Source organism: Culex quinquefasciatus, chromosome 1 (genome assembly GCF_015732765.1).
Source record: "Culex quinquefasciatus strain JHB chromosome 1, VPISU_Cqui_1.0_pri_paternal, whole genome shotgun sequence".
Classification (NCBI taxonomy): domain Eukaryota; kingdom Metazoa; phylum Arthropoda; class Insecta; order Diptera; family Culicidae; genus Culex; species Culex quinquefasciatus.
This window is the reverse complement of record NC_051861.1, coordinates 130231622-130238950: the sequence shown is the minus strand read 5'-3', so window position 1 is coordinate 130238950 and position 7329 is coordinate 130231622. Positions and strand designations below refer to the sequence as shown.

At 35.5% G+C, this 7329-nt stretch overlaps 1 long non-coding RNA gene across 1 annotated transcript; it reads right to left on the bottom strand.

The window, feature by feature from the left end:
* Positions 1-5729: 5729 nt before the first annotated feature.
* Positions 5730-6522, bottom strand: LOC119765513. The gene is made up of 2 exons (XR_005276786.1): positions 6403-6522; positions 5730-6153 (listed from the first exon to the last, which is right to left on the bottom strand). It is a non-coding gene; the product is annotated as an uncharacterized LOC119765513 (long non-coding RNA).
* Positions 6523-7329: the final 807 nt, after the last annotated feature.

Sequence of the window (7329 nt, the reverse complement as noted above, 5' to 3'; positions counted from 1 at the left end):
CTTCGAAATTGTTGCCAAACAATAAGGAGGCAGTTAAATTAGAATAACTAAAAATAGAAATTAATCAATAATCGACTGTGTGTGTTTCGGAAGTTTACTTCAAATTTTTGGATAATCGAATTACAAAAAAAAGTTTTTTGTTGTATTTTTTTTTTTTATTGTCAAGCTTAAGTCCCTATTTCAGAATTTTTAAATCAATCCAAGATGGCGGCCAAATGGCGGTGATATTGAGAAAATACATTTGGTAAATTAATAGGCAATCAACTATTCAAATTTGTTCATGATTCGATTATCCGAAGTCACATTCATACCTTTGGATAATCGAAACTTCAAATAATCGAGGCTTCGGATAATCGAAACTTCAGATAATCGAGGCTTCGGATTATCAGGTCTAGATTGTATTGCTAGCGCGTTTTTGGCGATAATTTTCAAAAATTCAAAAGATTTTTAAATCAACCCAAACATGCTAAAAATGATTCTAAACGCAGGGGAATTCATTTTAAATTGATTTTAACTAATTGCACTAAAACTTTCATAAAAATATTGAAGTTTTCTGAAAAAATATTTTTTTGCCCCCTGATTTTTCGGGCCAACTTTGAAGGGGTGGGGGACAAAAACATTAAATAAAATTTGTACCAGCCTTATCTGAAGTTTCGATTATCCAAAGGTTTGTATGGGACTTCTGCGACCCCCTTTTAGCCATTTTTTTTTTCAATACTTCATCATCGCAATTTTTACCGCCATTTTGAATTTAAAATTCTAAATCACTTTAGAGTAGTTTAAGGGTCATACCTAAAACTCAACAATAAAAAATAGGACAAAGAAAAAAAAATCTTGATTCGATTATCCAATGTGAAATTTTTCCAAGGCTTCGGATAATGGAGTCTGGACTGTAGCTTTTTTTTCGCAAAACGCAAAAATCAACTTTTGCCAAAACATTTTTTCTCAAATGCATGAATAGAACGAATATCTCCACAGAGAAACTATCAAGAAATATCAGAGAAATCTCAATGAATTTTGTTTTCACATACAAATATTTCAAGGAACTTGTTTTGCTGAAAAAAAAGTTAAAAAAAATCGACCATTTCATTTTGAAATCCAAGTTTATTTGGAATGAATAAAAATCATCAATAATTTAAAGAACTGCTCATGTATAACAGAATAGGAACTCATTTTTTTTTTTTCAAAACTGCTCATTTTGAAAACAATGCTCACAAAACTCAAAAAAGTGAATAAAATCATCTTTTTAATACAGTCATCCCACATATTCGGAACGGTTTCCAGATCGGCCAATGTTCAAAAAATCATAGCACATCGATAATTGAATTTTATGATTCGCTTTTACCTTCATTTGAAAGCTTTTCTTGCGATCTTTTGAATGCTGTATCGAACATCTGCAAATTTTAACTTTTATATGAAGTTTTTGAAGAATTACTTTGACCCTTGAAATCCACAAATTCGGAACACTTTTTTCTTACGAATGTAAACAAACTTTGGATCTCTCCAGGAGTACATATTTATTACCAAATAATGACTTCACACACTGAAACCAATGAAACTCAAGCTTAGTGATGTTTTATACATGGTTTGATAACTTTTTTTGTGAAAATATCAGTTAAATTCAGGTGTTCCACAATTGTGGGAGGCACTATAACATCCCACAATTATGAAACAGGCCATTTGGAGGCAATGTTTTGCTGCTCTGGACAAAATAGTCTTGGAATGAAGTTTTTTGTTCAAAAAGTACTACTTTTACTAGTGAAATAGCAAGATAATGTCCAAATGAAGGTTCTAAAAATAGTAAGGTCGACAGAAAAGCTACTTTTGGCATGCTATTGACAAATTATCATAAAAGTGTTCCGAATTTGTGGGTGTTCCGAATATGTGGGATGACTGTAATCAAAAGAACTGCTCATATTTGAAAGATAATTATTTTTTTTGGCAATAATTGAACTTTTTTTTTAATTTACTGGCAATGCTCAATTTACTACTGATTTATTCACCACAATTATCACCAATTTTAAACGTGATAGCTATCCAGGTTTTTAAACGAAAATGGCGTTCGAATGACGAACGCCCGAAATGTCAAAATCACGCGGTGATACCAACATTACGAAAAAAGTGTACCATGGCATGACAGCCACATTTTTTTCTAATGTTGGTGCTACTGCGCGATTTTGACATTCCAGACGTTCACCATTTCGAACGAAATACTCTGCTTCTTTTGTCCCGTAAAATTGTAAAAATACTAAATTACATGATTTATAAAATGTAAGGTTTTTTTAAGAATTGTGTTAAGTGTACAGTTCTAATCATGATATTTACCTAAGAAGTAAAACTTAAACAAGGATTCAGATTGAAATTAAAAAAAAATATTTTCCTAAAAAACGCAGAAGCAATTTTGTCCTATTGAATAAAAAAATAACTAAATTTCTTTTTGATAGTAAATATTTCGACATGATTTTTTTTGTTTATTGTAGATTTATGCTCTTTTTTTATGCTTTAAAATGACTTTAGTGATGTATGTATGTATGTATGTATGTATGATCCCCATACCCGCAGGCAACTTGGTCCTGGAACACATGTGAGCGCTAGGTGAACAATTCGATCATCTTTTACTCTGTAATCTGTACACCCACGTGCATAAGTTTTTTTGCACGAATTTTAGTGCTACAAATACCGGCGCATAAATCAAAATGGGTTCCCTCTTCCCTCCACAAGCGCCGGAAATTTGTAGCGGGTGTAGGGACACTTCGCATAGACGCCCTTGCTCCCATCACGTCACTGAGGGTATGGAGCGACGAGAAATCAATAAGCATGCCCCCCCAGTCGAACCTTCATTAGAGAAGCAGGCAATCCACAACTCACAGCGAACGACCAAGGGAACACCCTACCACGTATATAATAAGGTTGGCGTAGGTTGACTTTAGTGAAATGTGAGAATGTTAGAGTAGATGAAAGAATATGTTGTTATTTAAATAGGAAAGGTCTCACCAAATAAATAATCCATGGCTTAGGACATTTTGCGATCTTCTCAAACCAAAAAATGACAGAGGAAAAAAAAAAAAAAAAAAAAAAAAAACTTTAGTGATATTTTCAAATAAAAAATTCCCCAAATTATCCCAGAACTGTGTTGAGTGTACAGTTCTAATCGTGACATTACCTAAAAATAAAACTTAAACAAGGATCCAGATTGAAATTAAAAAAATATTTTCCAAAAAAACGCAGAAGCAATTTTGTCCTTTTGAATAAAAAAAATAACTAAATTTCTTTTTAATAGTAAATATTTCGACATGACATGATAAAAAACTAATCAACAATTTTCTGTGGTGAGCTAAAATTGGTAAATCGTCGAAAAACGATAATTTTTGACCACCCGAATCACGATTTTTTTTTCGCTGTCTTATTTTTGATGGTCGAGATTAAGTATAACCCATAAACTACTCTAAAATGATTTAGAATTTGTAAGTCCAAAATGGCGGCCAAAATGGCGATGATAACAGATTGAAACAATGCTTTTTCAATTTAAAAGTTAATCAAATATTCAAATTTGACTAAATGGGGTCTTAGAACTCGAATTTAATGTTTAAAGCAAGAAAAAAAAATTAAAAAAAATTTTTTCATGATTCGATTATCTGTAGTCCTATACTAGAGGTGGGCAAAAAAAGAGCGAACCGCTCAAAGAGCCGGTTCACTGAAAAGAGCGAACGAGCCATGGCTCACAAAAAAAGAACCGCGGTTCTTTTTCAAACTCCGGTCTTTTGAAAGAATATAAATATAAATTATTGAATTTACAAAAAATGTAGTATTAAATTTATTTTTGAGAATTAAAAATGCAATTTCAAAAATTTCAATGATTGTAAAAATTAATCCCAAAAGTAAATGAAATTATAAATAAAATGGAGTAAACTTTTCATTGTACAACTATCAAATATTACCAAAAATCTACTGAATATTTAAGAAATTTCGGAAAAAAATAATCATTTTGTCCGATTAAACGTTAGCGTTTATAGACCGTATAGATCTTTCAAATCAGAATGTAGAGAAGAGTTCACATAATATTTTCTCCAAATAAAATATCAGCATTAGTCTTTCAGAAATAAACGCAATCTTAAAATCAATAGCAATTTTTCCAGCATCCTAGATTTCAGTATGGATGCCATTCAATTACTCGAATGTTTAGTTTTGAGTAGAAATCTTGACAAAGAGACCACCAAGATCTATGGTTTTCTAGGGCATCTTCTCGTTTTTTGGTTTATTTATTTTATTCATCAAATATGGCCGTTACAAACATTTTATGTCGTTTATGTCACCCCTCCCCTTCAAAATCGGTCCAAAAAATCAGGGGGCAAACAATTTTTTTTTTCAAATTTTAATGGAAATACATAGAAGTCTTATCAACTGAAAACAAATTAAAAAGCATTGTGGGATCGATCAAAAATATTTTAATTTTTTGTGAAATTCCGTTTGCACCGAATGCAAAAAGTTTTTTTTCGGCTTAAAAAATAAGTTCATCAATACTTCGATATTTTGAAATCTAATGATTGATGTGTAAAATGCATTTCAAAACTCTTTTTTCATTAAAATGTTTATACCATGGCTTGTTTTTTTTTTGCTACTTTGGCTAGAGTTGAGGGACATAATAAACTTCAAAAAATGTTTGGTACGGCCTAATTTATAAAAGTCATATGTGAAATAACTTATAAAATCACACGATTCTTGAAAAACCCATTTCATCCAAATTTTGAAAAAGAGCGAAAGAACCGTTCAAAAGAGCGGCTCTTTTTAAAGAGCGAACGAAAATGAGCGGCTCCTAAAAAAGAGCGGTTTTGCCCACCTCTATCCTATACAAACCTTCGGATAATCGAACTTCGGATAATCGAGTCTGGACTGTACCAAATTTTACCCAAATCGGAGCACTTTTGAACTGGATCCTGCTGGTTATTAAATCCTACGAAACACATTTTAGAATGTTTGATATTTTATTAAAATCTTAACTTAATCGATGAACTAGACATAAGTTCACGAAATGTACCAGAAAAAAAATCATTCAGATTTAAAACGCGCACAGTTCGACCCAACCACGTGTTCACACTGCGTTTACAATTGAAACACAGTAGGCGTGTAAATTCCACCAACAACCGTCAAAAAGCCAAAAAAATAACACAGATTTCCGCGCTCCGCGCTTGCTGCGATCACTCGTTTCCAGTGAACACACTCTGAAGAACATAAACTTGATCCAGAAATGATGATCCAATGGAGCACCTGCAGTCGAGCAGTTTTTGACAATTCGCTCCATAAGAAATACATTGTAGAAAAAAGCAAAAACTGCTCGAATGGAAGTGCTCCATTACAGTGTCCTTTTTCTCACATTTCGGCCACGAAACCTTTGAGAAAATCAAGAAGAAGCAGATCAAGAAGTAGGAAATAAAAACGTGCCACGGAACAATAAAATATGCTGCGTCAAGAATTTTGCCAAAAATTTGTATGCTCGGTGCGATCGCGCGACGACGACGAGGGCTTAAAGCAGCAGCAGCAGCAGCAACAATCTTTCCCGAAAGATCAGCCAGGTCTTAAGAATTCCGAGTTCGATCCGAGGCCGAAAAAAAAAGTGCACACACAGAGAAAGAGTCGAGCTCGCTGGGAATCTGAATGGCGACGACGATTTGGGAGAAACGGGGCGAAAGCCGATATTTTATGTGTCAACACAATAGCCTTTTTAGTGGAAATTCATTGATCGTTAAGATAATTTATTTACGTATGTGTGCGATGCGTTCGGAGTTGGTTCTTCAAGGTGTCGTTGTGTTATTTCACTCTTCTCTTTACCTGAAATTCCAACCAAAGGCGCTTTTTTTGTTCGTTTCGGGGCCCAGAGAGAGAGAGAGGGAGAGAGAGTGCCCATTGTTGTGCATATCGCACGAAGATCAAGCTCATCCATCTCCCTCCAACGCAACAGCAATAGCAACAGCAACAACAAAGTTGAAAGAGTCCCGCACCAGGAATTCCTAATTTGGGTGTCATCCACTGACACCGTGAAGAAAAAGGCGACTTCGCCTCTCTACCTGTTGTTGATGGACGATCCGAGAGTGCCATGCGTGATCGTCGTCGTTTTGCAAATGGGCCCTTTTGAGGTCGCCTTTGGTAAATGATCAACTGTCAAAACGGCAAACATATTCCATTATTAATGCCTACTTTGTTGCAGTGACTGTTCGGATTGAGAGCCTTTTTCCGACGTACGTCATTTGACAGTTACGTTACCTCAATGTTGCATGACATTGAACTGTCCGGAATCAAGGCTCATCAGATTTGAAGGTAACGTAAACTTTAACAGCTGTCAAATATCAGGCACGTGCAGTCTTGTTTTGCTCCTCAGATTAATATTTTTAAAACGTAAAAACAAACCTAATCACCACTTTCACTCAAATCATCACCGTCTAGCTGTCATCGCCTACTGTTGCAAATTTCGTACAATTTATTCCGCCCAACCTCACCCCGACAGTTCGGCCTTCAACAGGTCGCCCCAGCAGCCTACTACTCAGAGCGTCGACAATAACAAAACACTTTCAGTCTGACCGAATTTCGGCTCATCACTTTTCACGAGCCGTCTGACTTGGACTGACTTGGCGTCGTCGTCGTCGTCGTCGTCACAACCCGTGTTGACCGCATCAATTAATTAAACCAAGTCGCGCCAACCAAATCGCCAGGGTTGAATCAGGCTTAGCCGCCGCGCACGGCCTACTGCTTTGAGTTGTTTATAATAATTCGTCTCAAATTCGCATACTTTCGCAACTGTTGCGCGGCCGTAAATTGTGGTTTTCTTCGTGACACGAATGTCGTGAAGGTGAGGGGAGCGGGAGAAGGGGTTCTAAATTTCTTAAACATTACGTCGCGTCGTGATTTTTTAAGCTTGCTTGGGGGACTTCCATCATACAATGTTTACAGTTGGCAGTAAACTACCGCAGGGAAGAAATGAAGAAAGAAAAAAAGTCCGAAGAAGCGGTGTATATTTAGATAAGGGCTTAATCAATGTTGTTTCGAAAAACATGTTGCACATTTGCAACCGGCTTAAGTGCGCGGCGCGAGAAAACGTCGTCGCGACGAGCCGGAATCTCGTTTAATGTCATATTATTTATGAAATGTTCATTAGGGTCGTGTCGCGCGAAATTATTAAAGTAATTTGTAATATTTCTTAGAGTACTTGTTCCTTTGGTTGACTCAACATTTTCATCGAAAATTTGCACCACCTCATTGTTGATGCACCTTGAACCAACGCAGTTCAATGTGAATTAACATTGAGGTGACGAAAAGTGACATTTGCCAAACTGTCAA